The following is a 14,273-nucleotide window of genomic DNA, read 5'->3' on the forward strand; positions in this document are numbered from 1 at the left end:
ATTCTGTATTCTGCCTCAAACCTGCTCAGTCAGATAGTTGGAGACCAGCTTCCCAGCAACTGGTGTCTTAATCAGCCCTGCAGATGATTCAGGTGCCCCCTCAAGTTCAAGGCCATTGCTCCACAGGAACTGAAGGGGGTAGAAAAGAGAGAAAAGAGGAATAGTATTCCTCTCTCCCAGGCCCCCTCTGAGGGCTGGCGAGGTTCCTGGCTGACATTCTTATCTTCATTTGTTTTGTTCATTTGAGCTGGTTTCAGCAGATTTTTGAACTAAAGAGTTCAGAGTAATAAAGCAGCTTTCCTTCCAAGAAAAGCTGTAGGATAAGTAAAGCTTTGGGGTGCTCAGGCCCCCTGCTTCGGCTTCTCCTTCTTTGGATACCCCCAAAACCCCTGCTCAGGAAGCCAGGTGGTAACTACTGGCCCCCATCCCTCCTCCCTAGGCAGAGACAGGCCATGCCAAAGTGGCTTGTCACACTGTGTCCCTCAGAATTCAGCACCCCCCCAATCAGGTGTGTGCGCAAATATTTATGTACAAACATGTTCACCTCAGTATTACTTATATAGGAAAAAACAGGGGGAGTAGAGAACAATCCAAATAGCTAAGCATATAGGGCAGATAATTATGACACACCCACATAATGGAATACTCTGTAGGCACGTAAAATAACATTTTCATAAAACAGCATCAAGGGGAGAATAATATCAGTTATGTTAAGTGATAAAAGATGGATACAAAATAGTGTGTACAGAACAAATCCACACACGTGACAGGAAAAATCTGGGTAAACGCAGTAAAGTTTAACCGTGGTTATCATCTCTGGGTAATAGTATCACAGAGTGTTTTTATTTTTTTCTCTATATTTTTAGTATTTTCCAGGGTTTTTTTTCTCGATACTTATTTGTCCTTTCCAATTTTCTACAGTGAATGTGTATTATTTATTACTTTCGCAAACAGAGAAAGTGCGATAATGTCGTGTAAATGTGGGTTGATCATTCTACCCCTCCAAGTTTCGGGGTTTTGTACTTTCATGGCACCCCCACTCAGTGGGGAAAGTGGGCTGTCGACAGCTCCTTCTGTCCACTCCCCGCCCCTCCGCCCCCGCAAAGAAATTGTTCTCATTTACTCTCCATTTCCGCCTTATTCTTTATCGAGAATCAAATGGACGTGGTGGCTGTTTCAGTTCTTTCTCATCCTCTGACCACCTTACTCTGACGACAGCAGTAACTAGTTAGGTTGCCATAGTTGGAGCAGGTTCAGATGTGACCGTGCCAGGACCAGACTGCAAACAAGTCTGGCAAGAAAGGTCAAGAAGCCCTGGCTGGTGTGGCCCAGTGGATTCAGTGCTGGCCTGCAAACCAAAGGGTCGCCTGTTTGATTCCCAGTCAGGGCACATGCCTGATTTTCGGGCCAGGTCCCCAGTAGGGGGTGCGTGAGAGACAACCACACAATGATGTTTCTCTCCCTTTCTTTCTCCCTCCCTTTCCCTCTCTCTAAAAATAAATTAATTAAAAGAGAGCAGGCTGTGTGTGCAAAAGGGAAATGGAGATGGCCCAGCTGTGCACTGGGGCTGCTCTGAGTTAGCCACAGAGAGCTCCACCACGGGGCCCTGGGGACAGAGCAAGCAATGGTCACTGATGTCCTTGGAGGTCAGTGGGCCCATCAGCGGGCCCAGCTGTGGGCAAATGCAGGCAGTCAGAAAATGGCATGCCAGCACTGTGCCTGGCATGTAGGAGATACTCAGTGAAGATTTGTGGAGTGAAGGAACAAACGAGGCTTCATTGCGGTTCCTGGCGATCCAGGGATCTGCCCAGGCAGGCCGCAGGGCAAGGGGATTGGGAAGAGAGAGCTCGGCTCTGTATAGAGAAATGGTGCGGGGCAATGGGGAACGGAGGGGCCCTAGAATCCAGCCCAGGGTTGAATCTCATCTCTACCACTACCCAGCTGGGTAATGAGGCAATTTACCTAACCTCCCTGGGCCTTGTGTCCTGCCCACTGCCTGGGAATAACACCCCTACCCCACCACGGGGCTTGTTTTCCAGTGCTTCCGTGGGGTCATCCAAGGCATATGAAGGGCAGTCACAGACCTGACAGCAGCTTAGGCAGGAGCCGTACTGTGATCTGGGCCAGCACCAGGGGTGCGAGGCAGGGCATGCGGCTGCTCACCCAGGAGCCGGGCAGGTTGCTGGCATCAGGCACTGGTGCTGGTTGGCAATGGAGGCTGCCACCTCTGCACTGCCTGGCTCCGCAGCTGGTAGGCCCAGCCTGGAGGTGGATCCAGCACCTGAGAAGCTGGGAGGCTGGGAAGTGAGGAGTGGGGGCTGGCTCTGGGAGTGAGGGAACAGGGAATGAGGGTAAGGTGGTGCTTGGGTGCCTACGGGATCCTCAGACAGAGGGTGTTGGTGTGGTCTTCCCTCTCTCAAGGGCAGGCTTGGAATCTCACTTAGAGGTCAGGTCAATGTGAAGCGTTCTTACAGCTCTTTGCTGGGTGTGTCCCATGGTCACTCAGAACTCCTGTGAACACACTGGTGTCTAAATGGCTCCCTGATGCCATAGCAACAACCCAAGGTCCCCAAAGCCAGGTCATCTTCAGAGGTAAGAGGTACTTGCCCTCCCCACACAGATTCCTTCTTTTCATACCACTGGCTCTTCTTCCTGGAGCTGTTTCTTGTTCCCAAGTCTTGCCCTCACACCTTGGTTTATCCCTACTTGGAAGGTGAGTGTTTATTACACCAATAAACTTCCCTGTCATTCCCACCTGCGTCTTGGGCAATACTTGCCAGCACCTCACTCCCCACGGTCTCATGGCTGCTGACACAGTCGCCTCTGTTTTATGTCAGCCTGCACCAGACCAGGGGCTGACTCGCCATGGGGATTGTGTCTCACTCTTCGTCTGCCCTTTGCTGATCCAGCCACAGCACACTGGCTGGGTGTAATAAAGAGGGAGGGAGTGTAGCAGACCCTGTGGACTGACCACTCAAAAGCCTTTCATCACCTTCTCCTCTTGCCTTCTTCAATGGCAGAGCTGGAAACAACATATTCAATTTCCCTAGCTACTCTTACAGCTAGGGGTAGCCATGCGAAACAGTTCTGGCCAATAAGATGTAAGTACAAGTCTTTAAGGAAGGCTTTTTTTTTTTCCCCAGAATAAGAGGCAAACCTCTCTACGAAAAAGACTTTGACCCTTTCGCCCTTCACTTTACTTTCTACCTGGAATGTAGATGTGATGCCTGGAGGTGTAATAACCATCTTGCAACCATGAGACAACAAGAAACAGAATGGCCAAGCAAAAAAAGAAAGTACTTTGGTTCCTGACAGTGACGTTGATGACCGTTATTGCTAGTGGGCCAACCTCTTGGTTTACTCAAGACTGAGGGGTTTCCTGGAAACTGAGGGGGTTTCCTGAAATGCAGGCCTTCTGAAGCTAAAACAAGAATGGCCCTGGGCAAACCTACATCCCATCCTGGGGCTGGTCGCCCTATCCTAGCCAGGACTGCTTATTTCCAGACACTTCTTATTATATGGAGAGAAAAATGGGCCCCTATTTATCTCAGACATTGCAGTTGTTTGTTTGTTGTTGTTATTTGTGGTCAAAAGCACCCCCCTGGATGCACATGGAAAGTTGGCATGTCCACGATTCAGCAAATAGACATGTATAGACTTGGAGGTCATTGGTGCTGCCTGTCTTCACAGAAGTTACCCAACTGAGTCTCATGGTGATTCTACACGATAGGTTCTGTTATGTCTCTTTTACAGGTGAAAAAACAGGCATGAAGAAATTTAACCCACCATGAATCTAAGCCCTAAAAGTTTTTTAAATTTATTTTTTAATTTTAATTGATTTTTAGACAGAGAGAAGAAGAAGGGAGAGGGTGAAAGAGAGAGAGAATGAATCATGGCTCTGTTATTCCACCTGTGTCCCCATCCATTGGCTGTTTCTTACATGTGCCCCGAGCAAGGACTGACCCCACAACCCTGGCACATTGGCAGCACTCTAACCAACTGAGCGACCTGGCCAGGCCGGTCCTGTACATTTATGCCACGCTTTTTTCCAAAGCCACTCTGGCTCATTTTCTTTTGACTCAGTTTGTGATTGTTCAATGTTATTCTAGGGATAGGTGTCATGCTTTTTCAATGGAATAAAGTCCCTGTGAGAGGCAGCAGCCATTGCCTTCCTTTTTACGAGGTCTTTCTGGACAAGGAAGAACATTCTGGTGATCCAACTTGCTTCTCTGTCGCTACTGTAGTGAATAAGAGAACTGGTTTACATAGATTTAAGGAATGTTTAAATTCTTGCTGAATGATTGAACACATGCAAAGGAGAGTACAGTGCAAAGTCCCCTTTTCACCCATTGCTTTGTAGGTGAATATTAGGAAAACATCCATTAGTTTTAAATGTATGGTTTTGAGTGTGGGTAATTATGATAGCCTCTTAAGTTTATATTCAGCTTTTGAGATTACAAAATTCTTTCAAAGACAGTCTCATTGTCTCTTCTCGGCTTGTCCAGGAAGTTTCCTTCAGACCTTTGCAGTCACTGATCTTCCTCGCATCCCACCTCTGTCCCCGGAGGCCAAGACGGCCCTCGGGGTCTCTTGCACCTTTGTCAGCTCTGTGCCTGTGACCAAGGCCACATCCTGTTCGGTGCTGAGTCTTCCGGGGCCTCCTGGCTACAACCATGGGCTCCTCGTGTGCACTTCATGTCACTTAACATGCAAGAACAGGCCTCTCCGGGAAGATGCCACCGATGGCCCTGCTGACCTGCTTGTGGACGTCTGTAGCTTGGGAAACCCCCTTCAAACAGCACATCTGACTCAGTGTCTCTGACAGTGTGCAAATTTATTGACAGCCTGTACCTTAGAAATAATGTTTATGAGGAATCTGTAATACAACATGAAAAGATAGAGTTCATTAATTGAAAAAGCATAATATGCCTATATCGCCATTCACCTACATCTATACATGAGATCTGTCTGGAAAAAGTTCAACCATTATTAATATAATGAGAATGGTTTGCCCAATATCAATGTAACATGACAGCCCAGGAGAGTGGACTGAAACGCATGTGCGTGAACAATGACAACTTCACTGTACTAGTCAGTAGGAGTGGTAGACACCATCGAGTGAGCATATGTACTGTGTGGCCGTCGGATTAAAAATGACTGAGTGAGTGGAGCAACAAACCTGCATCAAATTTTGCATTAAGCTTGAACATTCCTCCCTGGAAACTATTCGGATGATTCAGAAGGCCACAGCCATGGGCAACTGGTGATTGGTAGATTCATCTCAACAATGCGCCTTCTCATGCATCATGTCTCGAACAGTTTTTGGTGAAACATCAAATCACCTTGGTGACTCAGCCCTTGTACAGCCCAGATTTGGTGGCCTGTGACTGCTGGCTTTTCTCAAAATTAAAATCACCTTTGAAAGGAAAAAGATTTCAGACCATCAGTGAGATTCAGGAAAATACGACAGGGCAGCTGATAGTGATTGGGAGAACTATGTGAGGTTCCAATGTGCCTACTTTGAAGGGGACTGAGGTGTCATTGTCCTGTGTACAATGTTTCTTGTATCTTACATCTTCTTCAATGAATGTCTCTATTTTTCATAGTACATGCCTGGATACTCTCTGGACAGGCTCCATATATCATATAATTAAGACTCTCAGAACAAAGCTATGTATAGTAAAATTTCTGGAAGGGACTCATTATTTCCCCTCTCTTAGCCCCACTGGACTTCTTTCCCCAGATTCCCTCATCTCAGTGTTGGGGTCCACCCAGTTTCCCAAGCCAGAGTCCTTGGTATTCTCATCCTGACTCCTCCTCTCTGCCCATCACCAGCACTGTCAGCTACCTGCCAGTCCTGGCTGTCACTAAGCCTTGTCCACTCTACCTCCTTGGCACTCTTGAGTCTCCGTCCCCACAGGCCATCCTCCTAGTTCAGCCCCCTCCATCTCATACCCAAGTTTCTGCAGCATCCTCAAACCTGGTCTGCTGGCTTCTAAGTCTTGCTCTGCCCTGATCCATGTCCACATTTCAATCATGGCTCTTTCTTTAAAAAGAGAAAAAATAGCCCCGGCTGGTGTGGTTTGGTTGGTTGGAGCATTGTCCCATAACCAAAAGTTTGTGGGTTCGATTCCCAGTCAAGGCACATACCCGAGTAATAGGTTCAGTCCCCTGTCTGGGTGTGTGTGATCCCCAGTCCTGGCATGTACGGGAAGCAACCAGTTGATGCTTCTCTCTTGCACTGATGTGTCTCTCTCCCTTCCTCTTTCTTTCCTCGCTCTCTAAAAAGCAATGAAAAAAATGACCTTGGGTAAGGATTTAAAAAATGTTAAAAAGGAAGAAAAATAATGATAATCTTTTAAAACACCTTGCTTAAATTGTGTCCCATTGTCCTCTGGAAACCGTTTAATCCCCCTGATAGTCTGGCTGCTATTCATGTCTCCAGCCTCCTCTCATCTTTCCAGACTCTGCTCATCGCCCAGCAGCTGTTACCAAACCCTCACCCCAAGCCCTCACCCTGTTTTACTCCAGGCCTCGTACAGCTGCTCTGCGTGCTTTGCACCTTTTCCTGGGTTAACTCCTCCTGATCCTTCAGGTCTCGGCTTCGCTGACTGTAGGGAAATAAGGTTAAAACAAAAGACCAAGATAGCTGAAGAGTGATAATGGGTTTCATCACAATACATTGGTAACTCTGGCAATTCATCCTTCATTCATCCATCAGAGAATCACTCATTTTGTCAGAGCTATTAGCCACAGCGCATCTAGTGGCCCAGGGCATCACTGGCTCTAGGTGTCAGCCCATGTGTCTGCGGCGGGACATTCTCGTGATTCGTTCGTTCAGTCGGTCTGCGTTCCCACCTTTCATTTGTATTTATTCAGCAAATGACTATGCAAAAATGAGCAGAAGAGAGTGCCTGTTCTCAAGGGTCCTGATGTGGTGGAGGATTCAGGCTTACCTGCCAGGAAGAGGAAGACACGCACTGCAGGCAGGCAGGGTCCCTTACACAGCAGGAATGAGGTGGGACTGACAGGAGTTAACAGGTAGCTGGGGCGTGAGAGCAGGGGACAAGGAAGCAAGGGAGAGGGATTCTTTCCAGAAGAGGAACGAGCAGGCACAAAGGCTCAGAGATGCGCTAACGCCTGTCTGTAGTCATTCGGTAGGACCCAGGTAATGTGTGCAGAGATGCATTCTGGGAGGGGGGTGGAAGTGATGCTGGGAACCGTGGGTCCCCACCCTCTGCTGCTGGCACTTCATCCTCCTTTCTCCTACCGCCCCTTCCAGGTTCTATCTACTCTTCAGACCCACTCAAGGCCTCCCTCCTTCATGAAGCCTCCTTGAACTTTGCATCAAACATAGTGGGCACTAAAGTTCATTCTGTTTTGTACACTGCCCTTCAAAGATTTCATAACAAATCTCACCTCCCGACCTGTAAACTCCTTGGAAGTGGAGACTAGGATCTGCACGGGTTCTCACATTCCTCCGGGCTCCAGGCTAGCGCTGCCCTGGGAATGCTCACTGAAGCCACACCAGCCAGGCCAGGTCCCTCCAAAAGGCACAGGCCCAGGCAGAGCCCAGACCCCTCACCCCAAGCAATGATTGGCTGTCTCAATACCTGCCTTCTGTCTTCACACAATACCTGCCACCATAGTCGATCATAGGATTGTGGTGAGTGTTGATTAGATGAAGAAGAGATAAGTAACAACATTACAGGAAATTTAAAGGGATTCTCATTAGAAGCTCTAATCAACCTTTGAATTCACTGTTAATTAAATTATTACTCATAGAAAGTAAAAAAAATCTGCCACGTATGACGTCTTAAACCTGGAGTTACAAGGACCAAGTCTTTGCTGCATCTCTACCATGTACCAACCTTGTGACCTTGGACAGGTCATCTGTGCACTCTCAAGCCTCAGTTTCCCCCATCTTTAAAATGGGAATAATAATAATACCTCACAGGGTGGTAAGGTATTGCTATAAGGATTAAATGTGGTAATGGATATGAACTTGATTGATAATATGTGAAGTGTCATTTAAAAATCAGAGAGCGCTTTACTCTTTGTTATAAACTAAAGTTCTCTTCCCCCTGTTTTGTTCTAGGATTCAAACTGCAGATGTGAGCTCCCACAGGGAGGTAAGTGAACCATATTTAGTTTCAGAAGAGAGTATCCGCCATCTCCTCTCCAGGAGACCTGCCGTAACCACCTCCTCAGGTGAGTGCAGATGTTGGAATGGTCATGTCTGCCTTACTCCAGACTGCAGGTCCTGGAGACATGTGTGGGCCACCTGTGGAAGGAGCCCTACCATGCTCAGAACCCCGGCGGGAAGGCACCACTGAGGGAGTAGCTCAGGCTCAGCTCTCGGAACATGAGCTTTTCCCAGGGAGAATTCTGCATTCCCGGCTGTCTTCCTCAGAAAGAGGGTTCAGCTTAGATTTGTCAGGGAAGGCGGGTAAGCAATGCAAAGAGCAAAAGCAGGCCCCCAACCAAAGACCCCAAAAAATAAGGGGAGGAGGGGCCTCCGGAAGGAGAGACAGTCACATCTACGTCTCCGGCACCATCTAACCTGCGGTCAGAGGTCCGGACTCGAAGGCTGCCTCTGATGCACACTGACTGCCTTTGGGAAACTCTCTGAGCCTATAAATGGGCATGGTGATGCCCATCTTTTGGTGTTATTCAAGGATTAAATTTGTATGCGTGTCACAAAATGGACAGTGCCATATGGTTATGAGCTGACTGTAAGTGTACCTGCCTAAAGTAATCATTCAGAATAACCCAAATGAACTGTGTGTCTCTGGGCCTCCACAGGCCATTCACTAAGGGGCCCTCAATGGGGCTCCAAGAACCACCCCGAGGTCTGAGGAGGCATATTCTGCAGATGAGGGGTGTGCCTCAAAAGCCAGTTGGTTTCCACAAGTAATTAAAGGCCACCCCCAGGCTCTTGGCTGTGGCTTCTGCGCACGGCCCCCTGGGTGGGGGGGACACAGCTGCACCCCCCTCATGCCTTCCTTCGTGAACTCCACGCTTTTTACAGTCCTCAATGCTCCTCCACTTGCCCCATCTTTTTGATTCTCCCAATAACCCTGTGGTTAGCAAAACGAATAAACCCTTTCTTCACCCACATACACTTTGTGTGGATGACTTGCCTGAGGCCACAAAGCTAAGGAAGGCAGAGTCATCAGGTCTTTGGCCTCTGCAGCCTGGAATCCCCAGCTGGGAGGGTCAGCTGGGATTTGAACACAGGTTTCTAATAGCCTTGCTCTGCCCAGAGCCCAGGCCATGAGCCCAAACTTAACAAAAGCCCCATGAGCCGCAGCTTTGGGAGTAAACAGACCCCCCCACCCCCATTAACAGAATTCCCTGGCACCTCTGCCTAGACCTGGACACCTGCTTCCAACCACAGGATTTGGTTTTCTTGCATTTGTTTCCAAGGGGCCCGCAGGCACTTGTCTCCCACTTTGGTCTTCCCTCCCTGTGTGTAGTTGGGGAGCGCACTGTTGGCCCCGCTCTGTGATGAATGGGCTTCCTCGGAGGTACAGCGACTGAAGCCCAGCCAGCCTGTGGGCCGCTCCTCCAGGCCGCACCCAGATGCGGTTACCCGGGTGTCACAGTGCTTGGCAGCCGTCCCCTGGAGGCAGCGAGGCCTTTGTTCATGCCACTGTGCTGTCAACCGGCTACAGTTTCACGTGGCTGCCAGGTTGCTTGGCCTTGTGCACCATCCTGTCCTGCTTCCTTCTCAGGCAGCTAACGGTTCGTCCCTCGTCCCAGATTTGTCAGGGAAGATCAGATGTGTGTGGGTGAAGTTCCTGTATCTTCCTCCTAAAGCAGCTTTGGGGTTGTCACTCTTGACAATGAAAAGTGCTGCATGGGCTAGGAGGGGGGCCTCCTTGGACTCCCTCCGTTCCTGCTGGTGCAGAGGAAAAGGGACTGTGAGTGGTGGATGCTGGCCCCAGCACTCCAAGCTGTATAGCAGGTCGGGGGGTGGGGCGTTCAGGTGTTTGTTGCTTCCGTACGTTTCGACTGAGCACATACTGTGTGCCGGGCACTGCTCTGGACCCTGAGAACAAAGCAGTGAACAATACAGACAAAAAGCCCTGCCCTGTGGGGCTGACATTTTGAGGCAGCCAGGGAAGCGAAGAGACAGATTTGTTAGTTAAAAGGATCCTACGTTAAAAGAGGCGATGGAGAAAAATAAAACAGGGATGGTCACCCAAGTGCCTGCTCAGGCCCTGACCCCGACCTGGCCAGCTCCTCGGGACTGGGTCTGATCCCCAAACCCCCAGCCTCAGCGGGCGTAGGCCACCAGGATGGCAAAACACCCTGGGATCGCCCTCCAACCCTGACGGCAGCTGTGTCCCCCACGAGCAGATCCCACCCAGAGCAACTGGGTCCCCCCAGCCCTGCCAGCAAGCCCTCTTCTCCCACATTTTCATTTTTCCTCCCTCCGTCCCCCAAATCCTGACTCCTAGGAGCAGTATAGAGACGACTGATGACTGATCCGGCAGGGCCCGCGCAGGGGCTGGGGGGCTCCTGGGGGGGGCTGTCCTGTGCATTGTAGGGTGATGAGCAGCGTCCCCGGCCTCGGCCCACTAGAGGCTAGTGACACCCCACCCCAAAACTAGGACGACCAAAAATATCTCCAGACGTTGCCAGGTGTCCCCTTTGGCAAACCACCCTTCATTTGAGAATCACTGGTCAACTTGCTTGACCAAGATGTGCCTTTCACTTTGAGGGGACATCTGTCAACACTGCATGTGACCTGTGTCATTCTGAATCTCCTGGGAAGCGCTGTTTCTGGTTAAAGCCCACGTTCCCTGCCTCAGGGTCCGGGGCCTTGGGGTCTGGCCCTCTGGCCACAGCCCGCACCGCCCTGGCCTCGACTTCTTGCTCCAGTAAAACCCAGCGGTGTGCATTTGCGTCTACACGCTCCACATCTCCTGTCCTGGGCCTTTGCTCCGGCTGCTCCCGCTGCCTGGAATGCCCTTCCCACCTGTCCTGGCCGGCTCACTGGTTCTTCAAGATTCCACTTGGGCACCGTCTCCTGCGGGAAACCTCCCCAGAAGCCCAGACAGGGCCGAGCAGCTCCCTCTGCTCCTGAGCGTCCGCAGCAGCGGAAGCCTCCGTGCCTCCAACTGCTGACACCGCAGACAGGACCCCCGGTCCTGCAGCCCTCCAGTCCTGTAGTCCGCTTCGGCTGGTGGGCCCTTTTCTCCCCCTCGACTTACAAGGCAGAGACTCTGTCCTTTCATCTCCAGAATCAGGCAGAGGGTCTGGCACAGGTGGGTGCTTGGTAAAGGTCAAAATAACTGACAAGCAAATAGAACGAAAAGGTGGATGAGAGAAGGGGAGTGAGGATAAGAGAACACAGGCTCAGTGGAGGGAAAAATCCAAGGGGGAGTATTGTTTATACGACACAGGAAGGGATGATGAAGTTGCCGCCCCTCATTCCTTCTTCTCCTTCAGGCTAACTGCTGTAATTGCCTTAACCTTTCATCTCACATCCATCTAATTGTCCAACCCTCCGATCGTCTCTGTCGCTCACATCCCTGCAGGCCTTCTCCACGTTCGGCAGAGGCTCCCTCTGTGCTCACTGTGCTGTGTTCAGAGCAGCAGGAATGCGGGGCCTGTTTCCCCCAGAGTGTCCTCCACTTAATTAGCTTGAGATTCCTCAACTCCCCGCCCTGGCCTCGGTTGGAGGATCCCTGCCTCTGGGTGCTGGCAAATTATTTTCACAGAGATGTGAGTGGAGAGAATTAAATTGGTAAATATGCTAATTATTTCCTTTTCTGTGTCAGGGACTGCTCCACAGGGAAGCCAGGCTCCTGGGGCTGGGCACGTGGGCAGGAAGGAAGTGTGGAGTTGGGATCCAAAAGCCCAGGGCTCCCACCCTGGAGCGGAGCAGCGCTCCAAGCGGGGGAGCAGCGAGTCTGCCCTGGCGGAGGCACACGAGGGGCGTGGCATGGTGGCGGGCTGCCGCAGGGTTGGGGGCAGGGCCTACAAAAGTTCTAGGCTTTCGCATCTACACCGTCCTGGGACAGAGACACCCTCTTTGACAGCTGGGTGAGGCTTTGAGGAAGCAACCCATAGATGGAGGGACAGACCCAAGGTCAAGCAAGAAGGGCCAGTACAGCAGGTAGAGAGAAGTCACTCCACAGCCGAGGCCTGTGATCCCAGGGCAGACAGTTTCCATCAGCCCACGGCCCCTTCTACGGAGGTCTCACAGTGTCGGCGATAGCCAAGGAGGCAGTGCTGGGGACAGAAGCCCTTTAGCAGCCCTGACATGCTATGACACAGGCCTGGCATGTGGTTGGGCGACCATGGAGTGCCCACCTGTGGCGCCCCGGCCAGCCCCTCGGGGTCTCTAGTTCCTGTTCGCACCTGTGCTTCTGGCGTCCTTCACAGGTTCCTGTGTCCAGCCTGCTTGCTCTGCCTCCGCTTCACCCCCCACAGGACAGCAGCTGGGGGAGCCCTCTGGACCCCCTTCAACAGCCCAGCAAATTCCTGCAGCACAGGCTTCTGTGTATCACTGGGGCTGGCAGGTTTTCACCAGTCATTCCAACATCTGTCAGTCTGTCAGCTGTCAACTGTCTGTTGAGGGCCAGGCACTGTGCTGGGTAACAGGGGTGCAGAGGAGAATGGGGGTGCAGCCGAGCTCCTGCTGTCAGGCAGGTCACTCTCGTCCTCGTCCTCGTGGGGCGAGGTGGGGCAGGGGCAAGTTTAGTGCAGTGCACACAGGGCCCTGAGGGCTCTGGGGCCTGCCTTGCTCCTCACTGAGGTCCAGCTCCCCTGCAGACGCACAGAGGTAGCTTGGAGGAGGGCAGGTCTGAGGAGGCTGCTGTGATCTCGGCCCCCACTGCCGATGCATGGATGCAGTGAGAAATGCCCTTCACCGACCTTCACCCACCCCACACGGAAACTCGGAGATGCTCAGTGGGAGGGCTGGGAACATAGGGCCCACCAGGTCTGCCCTTGGTGATGGGTTGAGGTCTTTTAGTCTGGATGTGATTTCTAAAACTGACATCTCCGGCTGAACTTTATGCCTCGCTGATGGGAAGCAATAGGTGGGAAGTTAAGAATACTGTTTGAGCCCTGGCTGGTGTAGCTCAGTGGATTGAGCATGGGCCTGCGAACCAAAGGATCGCAGTTCGATTCCCAGTCAGGGCACATGCCTGGGTTGCAGGCCATCTCCCAGTAGGGGACGCATGAAAGGCAACCACACATTGATATTTCTCTCCCTCTCTCCTTCCCTTTCCCTCTAAAGATAAATAAATAAAATCTTAAAAAAAAAAAAAAAAAGGAGAACACCTTTTGACACCCAGGGACAGGATGGGGCACATGACCTGGCTTCACTGTGCCTCAGTTTCCCCTGTGAAGTAGGGACCACTCTAGGTCTGGTTCACAGGAGCACACAGGGATAGAAGGACACGCACCGTGTTAGCGTGGAGGGCATGTAGTGAGGGTCAGAACATGACAGCCGGGTTGGCCCACCGCACCCCCAGAGGAAGGCCTCTTTCTGCCTCCTCCTTCACACTTCCCTGCCCGCTGTCCAGAGCCCAGGGAGTGAACTGCCTGGGAAGAACTCAGTGGCAGTGACACTTGGCCACTTCAGGAACTTCTGGGTAGGCAGCTGGCCCTTGATCAGGGGCTTCCCCTGAGAGCTGTTGTGTTGGAGAACAAATTCAGGCAGACCCAGGTGTAAATCCAGACCCCGTCACGCCCCTGGTGGTGGGGAAGTCACTCAAACTCTTGCAGCCTCAGTTCCTACCACTGTCCACAGGGCTAGGACTACCTCCCTCTTATGCTGGTTGGGAGGAAGTGATATAACACTGAGTGGCCACCTTTCTTTATTCAAAAGGAAGGATGACAGGACAGAGTGCCAAAGGAGAGGACAACAGAAAGCCAAGTGAGGGGGTCACACTCCAAAGAGAGGCAGGTGGCACTTTGATGGAGCAGCAATACTACCAGCTGAGCTTGTGAGCACTCACTTCTTGCAGCTCCAGGCTGGAAGCTCTTGACCTAACCCCCTCACTGAGTCTACAAAAGCCTTGCGAGTTAAGTATGATCCCCATTTCACAGAAGACGAAAGGAAAGGCTAGAGAGATTAAGAAACCCACCTAAGGTGGCCCAGCTCAGAAGTGGCATAGTCAGGGGTCACACTCCAGCTGCCCGCCACCAAGGGCTCTTCTACAGCACTGCCTGCTGTGGGGACAAGGGGCGGGGCCGCTGCTCCCCCCTCTGTAAAGTGGGCGTCATCATCCCCATTCCAGAAGGAATGT

General features: G+C 51.3%; 1 long non-coding RNA gene across 1 annotated transcript in view; it reads left to right on the forward strand.

Annotated features, from left to right (window-relative positions):
• Nucleotides 1–8,130, forward strand: part of LOC119063149 (uncharacterized) — an 88,232-nt gene extending 80,102 nt beyond the window's left edge. The window contains exon 3 of the long non-coding RNA XR_005085104.2: nucleotides 8,099–8,130. This is a non-coding gene — a long non-coding RNA (uncharacterized LOC119063149). The remainder of the gene's footprint in view (nucleotides 1–8,098) is intronic.
• The last annotated feature ends 6,143 nt before the right edge of the window (nucleotides 8,131–14,273 follow it).

The sequence above is a fragment of the Artibeus jamaicensis genome, unplaced genomic scaffold, assembly GCF_021234435.1.
Source record: "Artibeus jamaicensis isolate MK-2021 breed Jamaican fruit bat unplaced genomic scaffold, CSHL_Jam_final contig_2170, whole genome shotgun sequence".
NCBI classification, from domain to species: domain Eukaryota; kingdom Metazoa; phylum Chordata; class Mammalia; order Chiroptera; family Phyllostomidae; genus Artibeus; species Artibeus jamaicensis.